This window comes from Pleurodeles waltl, chromosome 10 (genome assembly GCF_031143425.1).
Source record: "Pleurodeles waltl isolate 20211129_DDA chromosome 10, aPleWal1.hap1.20221129, whole genome shotgun sequence".
Lineage (NCBI taxonomy): Eukaryota > Metazoa > Chordata > Amphibia > Caudata > Salamandridae > Pleurodeles > Pleurodeles waltl.
The window spans coordinates 326,121,732-326,134,809 of record NC_090449.1 but is presented as its reverse complement, the minus strand read 5'-3'; the positions used below and the strand labels follow the sequence as shown (position 1 = coordinate 326,134,809).

The following is a 13,078-nucleotide window of genomic DNA, read 5'->3' as shown; positions in this document are numbered from 1 at the left end:
GCATAGCCACATAAAGCAAGCAGGTGTGTCTGTTTCCATAGTGTGGTGGTTCCAGTACAATGCATAGCCACATGAAGCAAGCCGGCAAGTGTGTCTGTTTGTCTAGTGTAGTGGTTATCATGCGCACCTCACATGCGAAAGGTCCCTGGTTCGAGTCGCTGGGCTTTTTCACAGTATTTGCATTTCCTGCCTCACCTGACAGGCAAGCTGAGATAAAAGAGACTGTGTCTATCCCTCACCATCGTGAGCTACTACGCTCCTGGGGCATCTGTCACAGCTCACCAAGAGGAGTTGCGCCAGCTTACGGCAGTCAGTTGCTCACTGTTTGACCTTTGCAATGAAGCCTGAGCCTACAGCATTCAAGCCAGCCAAGGAAGGAAGGTACGAGAGCGAAAATAGCTTTCCTGCCCTCACCAAGAACACACACCTTGAGCAAATAAAGTGCCAGACTTACAAGGTCCTATCGCCACCGGAGCATCACTTTTAGTGACGCCCCCGTGGCACTATGCACTGTGCGGTATTTACAAGATGGCGTTCAGCCACTTTTTGTGGCTTAACACCACCTTGTAAATACGGCCCCTTAGCACGCAGCGCGTTCCCTGGAAGGGGCGTGCAATGGGTGTTGTTGGGAGTGTGCCACAGCAACACCATAGCATTTTGATGCTGCTCCAGATTTAGGAGTTGGCGTAAATCTGCGTCAGCACCAAAATCCAACGCCATCCCAGGGGTGTCGTTAGAGTGGCGCACTGAGGAGAAATGTTTTCATTTCTCCTTGTTTTTGCTCTTTCTATGTGTGATGCATTCTGCAGCACACATAGAAGTAAGAGCAAATCACCATTGAAGATTTTTTTTTTGGGCAGGAAGGTGTCCCTTCCTGCACAAAAACAATTTCCCCCTCAACGCAGTCATCCTTGTACCATGGTGCAAGAACGGCTGCGTTGGCGCTCAGCAGCTAATTTAGAGCTGGCGCAGGGGGAAGCACAGGGGTGCGCTGTATTCTACTAAATACGGCGCTTCCCTGCATTTTGAAAATGACGGCGCGTGGGGCTTGCAAATTTGGCACAGCGTCGCGCTTAGTCATTTTCTTGTAAATCTGGGCCAAAATGTCTAAAGGATAGAGGCTTTTTATGTCATGTTCGATGAAGACCATGCAAATGACTCTAGTCGTACTGCAGAAGAGAGCACCATGTGCAGTTTCTTGCTTTGGGATGTAGTCTCCCACTCTCTGTCACCAACCCTCCGAGCAGGGTCGGAGCCGTTGCATTTCTGTGCCCAGGCTCGTTGGTCTAGGGGTATGATTCTCGCTTAGGGTGCGAGAGGTCCCAGATTCAAATCCCGGACGAGCCCATTTTTGCGGAAAACAATCAAATCCTGCTCAAAATACACAACCCCTCAACATTTCTCATTCCACTCGAAGCATTGTTGCGCAAAACATATTTTTTGCCTCAGGCGAAAAATGGATTACAATGCCTTGGCTTCCTTCCTGCTTGCTCTCAGTGCGCCCTGTGTGATGATTTCACAGGCTCTCCTTCCTGGCATTTAGGCATCAGATATTTGTCTGTCTCTGCCCGCAACTGTGGGATTTTTCAGGACGTCTGAGTGTATGCATGCTGGCTGACACCGCTGCAATTTTCACACTTACCCCTCGCATTCCGAGCAACTGCTGATAAAGTATAGAGGAAATCGTGCAAACATATGAGGGGAACTGTGCTCCTTCAGTCAAACCAGCAAGCTTGTTTCTGTAGTGTAGTGGTTATCACGTTCGCCTCACACGCGAAAGGTCCCCGGTTCGAGACCGGGCAGAAACACTTGGCAGCAGCAGCTTTTGTGTTTGCTCCCTAAAACCTCAGTCTCTCTCAATGCACACTTAGACAGAAATGACCTTTAAAAACTTGTGACCTGTGTAAAACGTGCTTTACTATTGCAGGACGCTAAAAAGTTGTCTGCATCCCTCGGTGGTCGTGCATGTGCATTGTTTCTTGTTCTGTTTTTTTTTTTTTTTCTTGGCCATGTTATATTGTGGGGCCTTTAAAGCTGTGACTTTGATAGGAACATTGCAAGCGGCAAAATCAACAAGTGCAGACTGAAGAGTCCGACCTGCACACTGTTTTGGCCGTCAGGATGGCCGAGTGGTCTAAGGCGCCAGACTCAAGAGAGCTTGATCTTCAGTGAAGCTGAACCTTCTGGTCTCTTCATGGAGGCGTGGGTTCAAATCCCACTTCTGACAGGTGTATTTTCTTCCCTTAAATCTTGCTCTGCTTGCAGAGCCAGCTCCTCACACCACTATCTTTGGAAGCTGCTGTGGCATGTGAGGAGAAATCCACCAACCCATCGGCTGGGCCCTCAATCAAAATTCTGTGTATTACTGGAAGGGGCGTCTCAGGCACACCTTCTGTTAGAGCTGCACTTTATGACAGTAACTACCATGCTGGTTTCTACTTAAGCAGTTGATTCTATCGTTTGAAGTGAGGCTCTCCTGCCACCTTTTGGGCAAAGAAGACACTGCCCCTGCAACAACACAGGCAGACAAGCTCAAACTAGGTTTCTTGGTTAGGTGGGCGGAGCATATTGGCAATGGTGCCTCCTCGTGACTTGCAATTTACATGAAGAAGACAGAGAGGCAGCTGGGAGTAGGCAGTACCCATGAACCCCTGAACACTGTCTTGCGACTAGCACACAATTCTGAAATGAGGCGGGGGAAAGGAGGTGATTTCCCCATCAAGGGCCATTCCGGGAAATCAGCCACCCTGCGTCTCCCAGGTGAGTGTTTCAGGCCTATGAGCCACTAATATAAATCTCGCCTGATCGAGCGCTGATCAAGCAAGTGTGCTTGAATCCAAGAGGTATGCTCCTCTGGCTCAAGAGCTAGCAGGCCCTTCAGTGCTTCTGGTTGGGAAGTCTAAGGTGCAAGGGTCCATGACTTGCAGCGGGTTACAACTACCAGAAAGGGTCTGCTTTTCACATCAGTGCCCTAGTTCAGCTCACTGGCACAGGGCATTTTGACTACCTCTTGCCTTGCTAGAGACAAACAAAAAATCCTTGACAGAAAACATCAATTGCTATGGCACGCTTAGAGAGAGAGAGCCTCCAAATGGCCCTGCTTTTCGGAAAGACGCTTCAGAAGATGTTTCAAATGACTATGCAGCGGCAGTCTAGTTGGTATAGGGGTATGATTCTCGCTTCGGGTGTGAGAGGACCTCGGTTCAAATCCCAGACAAACCCCTACCTTTATAGGTTCAGTCTGTGTTTTAAACAGGAGTATTTCTGCTTTTCACTCTTGTAAGATGTCATGTTGCAATGCAATACATGCTTTATACTGGCGTCGAGACGGTTCAGCATCATGAAGGTATGCGAGATTTCTTTGCAACTGCTTTTCTGTGCTGGAGCAGCAGTGCTCGTAGGAACATTAAATGCACAGTGCTTCTCCATGGTAATTTCGGGTCCAGTTCTGAAATCACCTCTTGGAATGAAAGTGATCCCAGTTCCTTTCTTCCAAGGGAAGAGATCGTGTTCCGGAAGGCTCAGCTTTGAGCGTCATGAACATTGGCCCTCATCCTTGCATCCCAGTCCAATGCATAGCCACATAAAGCAAGCAGGTGTGTCTGTTTCCATAGTGTGGTGGTTCCAGTACAATGCATAGCCACATGAAGCAAGCCGGCAAGTGTGTCTGTTTGTCTAGTGTAGTGGTTATCATGCGCACCTCACATGCGAAAGGTCCCTGGTTCGAGTCGCTGGGCTTTTTCACAGTATTTGCATTTCCTGCCTCACCTGACAGGCAAGCTGAGATAAAAGAGACTGTGTCTATCCCTCACCATCGTGAGGTACTACGCTCCTGGGGCATCTGTCACAGCTCACCAAGAGGAGTTGCGCCAGCTTACGGCAGTCAGTTGCTCACTGTTTGACCTTTGCAATGAAGCCTGAGCCTACAGCATTCAAGCCAGCCAAGGAAGGAAGGTACGAGAGCGAAAATAGCTTTCCTGCCCTCACCAAGAACACACACCTTGAGCAAATAAAGTGCCAGACTTACAAGGTCCTATCGCCACCGGAGCATCACTTTTAGTGACGCCCCCGTGGCACTATGCACTGCGCGGTATTTACAAGATGGCGTTCAGCCACTTTTTGTGGCTTAACACCACCTTGTAAATACGGCCCCTTAGCACGCAGCGCGTTCCCTGGAAGGGGCGTGCAATGGGTGTTGTTGGGAGTGTGCCACAGCAACACCATAGCATTTTGATGCTGCTCCAGATTTAGGAGTTGGCGTAAATCTGCGTCAGCACCAAAATCCAACGCCATCCCAGGGGTGTCGTTAGAGTGGCGCACTGAGGAGAAATGTTTTCATTTCTCCTTGTTTTTGCTCTTTCTATGTGTGATGCATTCTGCAGCACACATAGAAGTAAGAGCAAATCACCATTGAAGATTTTTTTTTTGGGCAGGAAGGTGTCCCTTCCTGCACAAAAACAATTTCCCCCTCAACGCAGTCATCCTTGTACCATGGTGCAAGAACGGCTGCGTTGGCGCTCAGCAGCTAATTTAGAGCTGGCGCAGGGGGAAGCACAGGGGTGCGCTGTATTCTACTAAATACGGCGCTTCCCTGCATTTTGAAAATGACTGCACGTGGGGCTTGCAAATTTGGCACAGCGTCGCGCTTAGTCATTTTCTTGTAAATCTGGGCCAAAATGTCTAAAGGATAGAGGCTTTTTATGTCATGTTCGATGAAGACCATGCAAATGACTCTAGTCGTACTGCAGAAGAGAGCACCATGTGCAGTTTCTTGCTTTGGGATGTAGTCTCCCACTCTCTGTCACCAACCCTCCGAGCAGGGTCGGAGCCGTTGCATTTCTGTGCCCAGGCTCGTTGGTCTAGGGGTATGATTCTCGCTTAGGGTGCGAGAGGTCCCAGGTTCAAATCCCGGACGAGCCCATTTTAGCGGAAAACAATCAAATCCTGCTCAAAATACACAACCCCTCAACATTTCTCATTCCACTCGAAGCATTGTTGCGCAAAACATATTTTTTGCCTCAGGCGAAAAATGGATTACAATGCCTTGGCTTCCTTCCTGCTTGCTCTCAGTGCGCCCTGTGTGATGATTTCACAGGCTCTCCTTCCTGGCATTTAGGCATCAGATATTTGTCTGTCTCTGCCCGCAGCTGTGGGATTTTTCAGGACGTCTGAGTGTATGCATGCTGGCTGACACCGCTGCAATTTTCACACTTACCCCTTGCATTCCGAGCAACTGCTGATAAAGTATAGAGGAAATCGTGCAAACATATGAGGGGAACTGTGCTCCTTCAGTCAAACCAGCAAGCTTGTTTCTGTAGTGTAGTGGTTATCACGTTCGCCTCACACGCGAAAGGTCCCCGGTTCGAGACCGGGCAGAAACACTTGGCAGCAGCAGCTTTTGTGTTTGCTCCCTAAAACCTCAGTCTCTCTCAATGCACACTTAGACAGAAATGACCTTTAAAAACTTGTGACCTGTGTAAAACGTGCTTTACTATTGCAGGACGCTAAAAAGTTATCTGCATCCCTCGGTGGTCGTGCATGTGCATTGTTTCTTGTTCTGTTTTTTTTTTTTTTTCTTGGCCATGTTATATTGTGGGGTCTTTAAAGCTGTGACTTTGATAGGAACATTGCAAGCGGCAAAATCAACAAGTGCAGACTGAAGAGTCCGACCTGCACACTGTTTTGGCTGTCAGGATGGCCGAGTGGTCTAAGGCGCCAGACTCAAGAGAGCTTGATCTTCAGTGAAGCTGAACCTTCTGGTCTCTTCATGGAGGCGTGGGTTCAAATCCCAATTCTGACAGGTGTATTTTCTTCCCTTAAATCTTGCTCTGCTTGCAGAGCCAGCTCCTCATACCACTATCTTTGGAAGCTGCTGTGGCATGTGAGGAGAAATCCACCAACCCATCGGCTGGGCTCTCAATCAAAATTCTGTGTATTACTGGAAGGGGCGTCTCAGGCACACCTTCTGTTAGAGCTGCACTTTATGACAGTAACTACCATGCTGGTTTCTACTTAAGCAGTTGATTCTATCGTTTGAAGTGAGGCTCTCCTGCCACCTTTTGGGCAAAGAAGACACTGCCCCTGCAACAACACAGGCAGACAAGCTCAAACTAGGTTTCTTGGTTAGGTGGGCGGAGCATATTGGCAATGGTGCCTCCTCGTGACTTGCAATTTACATGAAGAAGACAGAGAGGCAGCTGGGAGTAGGCAGTACCCATGAACCCCTGAACACTGTCTTGCGACTAGCACACAATTCTGAAATGAGGCGGGGGAAAGGAGGTGATTTCCCCATCAAGGGCCATTCCGGGAAATCAGCCACCCTGCGTCTCCCAGGTGAGTGTTTCAGGCCTATGAGCCACTAATATAAATCTCGCCTGATCGAGCGCTGATCAAGCAAGTGTGCTTGAATCCAAGAGGCATGCTTCTCTGGCTCAAGAGCTAGCAGGCCCTTCAGTGCTTCTGGTTGGGAAGTCTAAGGTGCAAGGGTCCATGACTTGCAGCGGGTTACAACTACCAGAAAGGGTCTGCTTTTCACATCAGTGCCCTAGTTCAGCTCACTGGCACAGGGCATTTTGACTACCTCTTGCCTTGCTAGAGACAAACAAAAAATCCTTGACAGAAAACATCAATTGCTATGGCACGCTTAGAGAGAGAGAGCCTCCAAATGGCCCTGCTTTTCGGAAAGACGCTTCAGAAGATGTTTCAAATGACTTTGCAGCGGCAGTCTAGTTGGTATAGGGGTATGATTCTCTCTTCGGGTTAGAGAGGACCTCGGTTCAAATCCCAGACAAACCCCTACCTTTATAGGTTCAGTCTGTGTTTTAAACAGGAGTATTTCTGCTTTTCACTCTTGTAAGATGTCATGTTGCAATGCAATACATGCTTTATACTGGCGTCGAGACGGTTCAGCATCATGAAGGTATGCGAGATTTCTTTGCAACTGCTTTTCTGTGCTGGAGCAGCAGTGCTCGTAGGAACATTAAATGCACAGTGCTTCTCCATGGTAATTTCGGGTCCAGTTCTGAAATCACCTCTTGGAATGAAAGTGATCCCAGTTCCTTTCTTCCAAGGGAAGAGATCGTGTTCCGGAAGGCTCAGCTTTGAGCGTCATGAACATTGGCCCTCATCCTTGCATCCCAGTCCAATGCATAGCCACATAAAGCAAGCAGGTGTGTCTGTTTCCATAGTGTGGTGGTTCCAGTACAATGCATAGCCACATGAAGCAAGCCGGCAAGTGTGTCTGTTTGTCTAGTGTAGTGGTTATCATGCGCACCTCACATGCGAAAGGTCCCTGGTTCGAGTCGCTGGGCTTTTTCACAGTATTTGCATTTCCTGCCTCACCTGACAGGCAAGCTGAGATAAAAGAGACTGTGTCTATCCCTCACCATCGTGAGGTACTACGCTCCTGGGGCATCTGTCACAGCTCACCAAGAGGAGTTGCGCCAGCTTACGGCAGTCAGTTGCTCACTGTTTGACCTTTGCAATGAAGCCTGAGCCTACAGCATTCAAGCCAGCCAAGGAAGGAAGGTACGAGAGCGAAAATAGCTTTCCTGCCCTCACCAAGAACACACACCTTGAGCAAATAAAGTGCCAGACTTACAAGGCCCTATCGCCACCGGAGCATGCCTTTTAGTGACGCCCCGGTGGCACTATGCACTGCGCGGTATTTACAAGATGGCGTTCAGCCACTTTTTGTGGCTTAACACCACCTTGTAAATACGGCCCCTTAGCACGCAGCGCGTTCCCTGGAAGGGGCGTGCAATGGGTGTTGTTGGGAGTGTGCCACAGCAACACCATAGCATTTTGATGCTGCTCCAGATTTAGGAGTTGGCGTAAATCTGCGTCAGCACCAAAATCCAACGCCATCCCAGGGGTGTCGTTAGAGTGGCGCACTGAGGAGAAATGTTTTCATTTCTCCTTGTTTTTGCTCTTTCTATGTGTGATGCATTCTGCAGCACACATAGAAGTAAGAGCAAATCACCATTGAAGATTTTTTTTTTGGGCAGGAAGGTGTCCCTTCCTGCACAAAAACAATTTCCCCCTCAACGCAGTCATCCTTGTACCATGGTGCAAGAACGGCTGCGTTGGCGCTCAGCAGCTAATTTAGAGCTGGCGCAGGGGGAAGCACAGGGGTGCGCTGTATTCTACTAAATACGGCGCTTCCCTGCATTTTGAAAATGACTGCGCGTGGGGCTTGCAAATTTGGCACAGCGTCGCGCTTAGTCATTTTCTTGTAAATCTGGGCCAAAATGTCTAAAGGATAGAGGCTTTTTATGTCATGTTCGATGAAGACCATGCAAATGACTCTAGTCGTACTGCAGAAGAGAGCACCATGTGCAGTTTCTTGCTTTGGGATGTAGTCTCCCACTCTCTGTCACCAACCCTCCGAGCAGGGTCGGAGCCGTTGCATTTCTGTGCCCAGGCTCATTGGTCTAGGGGTATGATTCTCGCTTAGGGTGCGAGAGGTCCCAGGTTCAAATCCCGGACGAGCCCATTTTAGCGGAAAACAATCAAATCCTGCTCAAAATACACAACCCCTCAACATTTCTCATTCCACTCGAAGCATTGTTGCGCAAAACATATTTTTTGCCTCAGGCGAAAAATGGATTACAATGCCTTGGCTTCCTTCCTGCTTGCTCTCAGTGCGCCCTGTGTGATGATTTCACAGGCTCTCCTTCCTGGCATTTAGGCATCAGATATTTGTCTGTCTCTGCCCGCAGCTGTGGGATTTTTCAGGACGTCTGAGTGTATGCATGCTGACTGACACCGCTGCAATTTTCACACTTACCCCTCGCATTCCGAGCAACTGCTGATAAAGTATAGAGGAAATCGTGCAAACATATGAGGGGAACTGTGCTCCTTCAGTCAAACCAGCAAGCTTGTTTCTGTAGTGTAGTGGTTATCACGTTCGCCTCACACGCGAAAGGTCCCCGGTTCGAGACCGGGCAGAAACACTTGGCAGCAGCAGCTTTTGTGTTTGCTCCCTAAAACCTCAGTCTCTCTCAATGCACACTTAGACAGAAATGACCTTTAAAAACTTGTGACCTGTGTAAAACGTGCTTTACTATTGCAGGACGCTAAAAAGTTATCTGCATCCCTCGGTGGTCGTGCATGTGCATTGTTTCTTGTTCTGTTTTTTTTTTTTTTCTTGGCCATGTTATATTGTGGGGCCTTTAAAGCTGTGACTTTGATAGGAACATTGCAAGCGGCAAAATCAACAAGTGCAGACTGAAGAGTCCGACCTGCACACTGTTTTGGCTGTCAGGATGGCCGAGTGGTCTAAGGCGCCAGACTCAAGAGAGCTTGATCTTCAGTGAAGCTGAACCTTCTGGTCTCTTCATGGAGGCGTGGGTTCAAATCCCACTTCTGACAGGTGTATTTTCTTCCCTTAAATCTTGCTCTGCTTGCAGAGCCAGCTCCTCACACCACTATCTTTGGAAGCTGCTGTGGCATGTGAGGAGAAATCCACCAACCCATCGGCTGGGCCCTCAATCAAAATTCTGTGTATTACTGGAAGGGGCGTCTCAGGCACACCTTCTGTTAGAGCTGCACTTTATGACAGTAACTACCATGCTGGTTTCTACTTAAGCAGTTGATTCTATCGTTTGAAGTGAGGCTCTCCTGCCACCTTTTGGGCAAAGAAGACACTGCCCCTGCAACAACACAGGCAGACAAGCTCAAACTAGGTTTCTTGGTTAGGTGGGCGGAGCATATTGGCAATGGTGCCTCCTCGTGACTTGCAATTTACATGAAGAAGACAGAGAGGCAGCTGGGAGTAGGCAGTACCCATGAACCCCTGAACACTGTCTTGCGACTAGCACACAATTCTGAAATGAGGCGGGGGAAAGGAGGTGATTTCCCCATCAAGGGCCATTCCGGGAAATCAGCCACCCTGCGTCTCCCAGGTGAGTGTTTCAGGCCTATGAGCCACTAATATAAATCTCGCCTGATCGAGCGCTGATCAAGCAAGTGTGCTTGAATCCAAGAGGCATGCTTCTCTGGCTCAAGAGCTAGCAGGCCCTTCAGTGCTTCTGGTTGGGAAGTCTAAGGTGCAAGGGTCCATGACTTGCAGCGGGTTACAACTACCAGAAAGGGTCTGCTTTTCACATCAGTGCCCTAGTTCAGCTCACTGGCACAGGGCATTTTGACTACCTCTTGCCTTGCTAGAGACAAACAAAAAATCCTTGACAGAAAACATCAATTGCTATGGCACGCTTAGAGAGAGAGAGCCTCCAAATGGCCCTGCTTTTCGGAAAGACGCTTCAGAAGATGTTTCAAATGACTATGCAGCGGCAGTCTAGTTGGTATAGGGGTATGATTCTCTCTTCGGGTGTGAGAGGACCTCGGTTCAAATCCCAGACAAACCCCTACCTTTATAGGTTCAGTCTGTGTTTTAAACAGGAGTATTTCTGCTTTTCACTCTTGTAAGATGTCATGTTGCAATGCAATACATGCTTTATACTGGCGTCGAGACGGTTCAGCATCATGAAGGTATGCGAGATTTCTTTGCAACTGCTTTTCTGTGCTGGAGCAGCAGTGCTCGTAGGAACATTAAATGCACAGTGCTTCTCCATGGTAATTTCGGGTCCAGTTCTGAAATCACCTCTTGGAATGAAAGTGATCCCAGTTCCTTTCTTCCAAGGGAAGAGATCGTGTTCCGGAAGGCTCAGCTTTGAGCGTCATGAACATTGGCCCTCATCCTTGCATCCCAGTCCAATGCATAGCCACATAAAGCAAGCAGGTGTGTCTGTTTCCATAGTGTGGTGGTTCCAGTACAATGCATAGCCACATGAAGCAAGCCGGCAAGTGTGTCTGTTTGTCTAGTGTAGTGGTTATCATGCGCACCTCACATGCGAAAGGTCCCTGGTTCGAGTCGCTGGGCTTTTTCACAGTATTTGCATTTCCTGCCTCACCTGACAGGCAAGCTGAGATAAAAGAGATTGTGTCTATCCCTCACCATCGTGAGGTACTACGCTCCTGGGGCATCTGTCACAGCTCACCAAGAGGAGTTGCGCCAGCTTACGGCAGTCAGTTGCTCACTGTTTGACCTTTGCAATGAAGCCTGAGCCTACAGCATTCAAGCCAGCCAAGGAAGGAAGGTACGAGAGCGAAAATAGCTTTCCTGCCCTCACCAAGAACACACACCTTGAGCAAATAAAGTGCCAGACTTACAAGGCCCTATCGCCACCGGAGCATCACTTTTAGTGACGCCCCGGTGGCACTATGCACTGCGCGGTATTTACAAGATGGCGTTCAGCCACTTTTTGTGGCTTAACACCACCTTGTAAATACGGCCCCTTAGCACGCAGCGCGTTCCCTGGAAGGGGCGTGCAATGGGTGTTGTTGGGAGTGTGCCACAGCAACACCATAGCATTTTGATGCTGCTCCAGATTTAGGAGTTGGCGTAAATCTGCGTCAGCACCAAAATCCAACGCCATCCCAGGGGTGTCGTTAGAGTGGCGCACTGAGGAGAAATGTTTTCATTTCTCCTTGTTTTTGCTATTTCTATGTGTGATGCATTCTGCAGCACACATAGAAGTAAGAGCAAATCACCATTGAAGATTTTTTTTTTGGGCAGGAAGGTGTTCCTTCCTGCACAAAAACAATTTCCCCCTCAACGCAGTCATCCTTGTACCATGGTGCAAGAACGGCTGCGTTGGCGCTCAGCAGCTAATTTAGAGCTGGCGCAGGGGGAAGCACAGGGGTGCGCTGTATTCTACTAAATACGGCGCTTCCCTGCATTTTGAAAATGACTGCGCGTGGGGCTTGCAAATTTGGCACAGCGTCGTGCTTAGTCATTTTCTTGTAAATCTGGGCCAAAATGTCTAAAGGATAGAGGCTTTTTATGTCATGTTCGATGAAGACCATGCAAATGACTCTAGTCGTACTGCAGAAGAGAGCACCATGTGCAGTTTCTTGCTTTGGGATGTAGTCTCCCACTCTCTGTCACCAACCCTCCGAGCAGGGTCGGAGCCGTTGCATTTCTGTGCCCAGGCTCGTTGGTCTAGGGGTATGATTCTCGCTTAGGGTGCGAGAGGTCCCAGGTTCAAATCCCGGACGAGCCCATTTTAGCGGAAAACAATCAAATCCTGCTCAAAATACACAACCCCTCAACATTTCTCATTCCACTCGAAGCATTGTTGCGCAAAACATATTTTTTGCCTCAGGCGAAAAATGGATTACAATGCCTTGGCTTCCTTCCTGCTTGCTCTCAGTGCGCCCTGTGTGATGATTTCACAGGCTCTCCTTCCTGGCATTTAGGCATCAGATATTTGTCTGTCTCTGCCCGCAGCTGTGGGATTTTTCAGGACGTCTGAGTGTATGCATGCTGGCTGACACCGCTGCAATTTTCACACTTACCCCTCGCATTCCAAGCAACTGCTGATAAAGTATAGAGGAAATTGTGCAAACATATGAGGGGAACTGTGCTCCTTCAGTCAAACCAGCAAGCTTGTTTCTGTAGTGTAGTGGTTATCACGTTCGCCTCACACGCGAAAGGTCCCCGGTTCGAGACCGGGCAGAAACACTTGGCAGCAGCAGCTTTTGTGTTTGCTCCCTAAAACCTCAGTCTCTCTCAATGCACACTTAGACAGAAATGACCTTTAAAAACTTGTGACCTGTGTAAAACGTGCTTTACTATTGCAGGACGCTAAAAAGTTATCTGCATCCCTCGGTGGTCGTGCATGTGCATTGTTTCTTGTTCTGTTTTTTTTTTTTTTTCTTGGCCATGTTATATTGTGGGGCCTTTAAAGCTGTGACTTTGATAGGAACATTGCAAGCGGCAAAATCAACAAGTGCAGACTGAAGAGTCCGACCTGCACACTGTTTTGGCTGTCAGGATGGCCGAGTGGTCTAAGGCGCCAGACTCAAGAAAGCTTGATCTTCAGTGAAGCTGAGCCTTCTGGTCTCTTCATGGAGGCGTGGGTTCAAATCCCACTTCTGACAGGTGTATTTTCTTCCCTTAAATCTTGCTCTGCTTGCAGAGCCAGCTCCTCACACCACTATCTTTGGAAGCTGCTGTGGCATGTGAGGAGAAATCCACCAACCCATCGGCTGGGCCCTCAATCAAAATTCTGTG

General features: G+C 48.7%; 9 non-coding genes across 9 annotated transcripts; all 9 read left to right on the top strand.

The window, feature by feature from the left end:
• The first annotated feature begins 1,735 nt into the window (after positions 1–1,735).
• Positions 1,736–1,808, top strand: TRNAV-CAC (transfer RNA valine (anticodon CAC)). Its single transcript has one exon. It is a non-coding gene; the product is annotated as a tRNA-Val (tRNA).
• A 307-nt stretch (positions 1,809–2,115) lies between these two features.
• TRNAL-CAA (transfer RNA leucine (anticodon CAA)) lies at positions 2,116–2,227 on the top strand. The gene is made up of 2 exons: positions 2,116–2,153; positions 2,182–2,227. It is a non-coding gene; the product is annotated as a tRNA-Leu (tRNA).
• Positions 2,228–4,848: 2,621 nt separating this feature from the next.
• On the top strand, positions 4,849–4,920 carry TRNAP-AGG (transfer RNA proline (anticodon AGG)). The gene has a single exon. It is a non-coding gene; the product is annotated as a tRNA-Pro (tRNA).
• A 388-nt stretch (positions 4,921–5,308) lies between these two features.
• TRNAV-CAC (transfer RNA valine (anticodon CAC)) lies at positions 5,309–5,381 on the top strand. Its single transcript has one exon. It is a non-coding gene; the product is annotated as a tRNA-Val (tRNA).
• A 3,500-nt stretch (positions 5,382–8,881) lies between these two features.
• TRNAV-CAC (transfer RNA valine (anticodon CAC)) lies at positions 8,882–8,954 on the top strand. Its single transcript has one exon. It is a non-coding gene; the product is annotated as a tRNA-Val (tRNA).
• Positions 8,955–9,260: 306 nt separating this feature from the next.
• On the top strand, positions 9,261–9,372 carry TRNAL-CAA (transfer RNA leucine (anticodon CAA)). Its single transcript has 2 exons — positions 9,261–9,298; positions 9,327–9,372. It is a non-coding gene; the product is annotated as a tRNA-Leu (tRNA).
• A 2,621-nt stretch (positions 9,373–11,993) lies between these two features.
• Positions 11,994–12,065, top strand: TRNAP-AGG (transfer RNA proline (anticodon AGG)). The gene has a single exon. It is a non-coding gene; the product is annotated as a tRNA-Pro (tRNA).
• Positions 12,066–12,453: 388 nt separating this feature from the next.
• Positions 12,454–12,526, top strand: TRNAV-CAC (transfer RNA valine (anticodon CAC)). Its single transcript has one exon. It is a non-coding gene; the product is annotated as a tRNA-Val (tRNA).
• Positions 12,527–12,833: 307 nt separating this feature from the next.
• On the top strand, positions 12,834–12,945 carry TRNAL-CAA (transfer RNA leucine (anticodon CAA)). Its single transcript has 2 exons — positions 12,834–12,871; positions 12,900–12,945. It is a non-coding gene; the product is annotated as a tRNA-Leu (tRNA).
• The last annotated feature ends 133 nt before the right edge of the window (positions 12,946–13,078 follow it).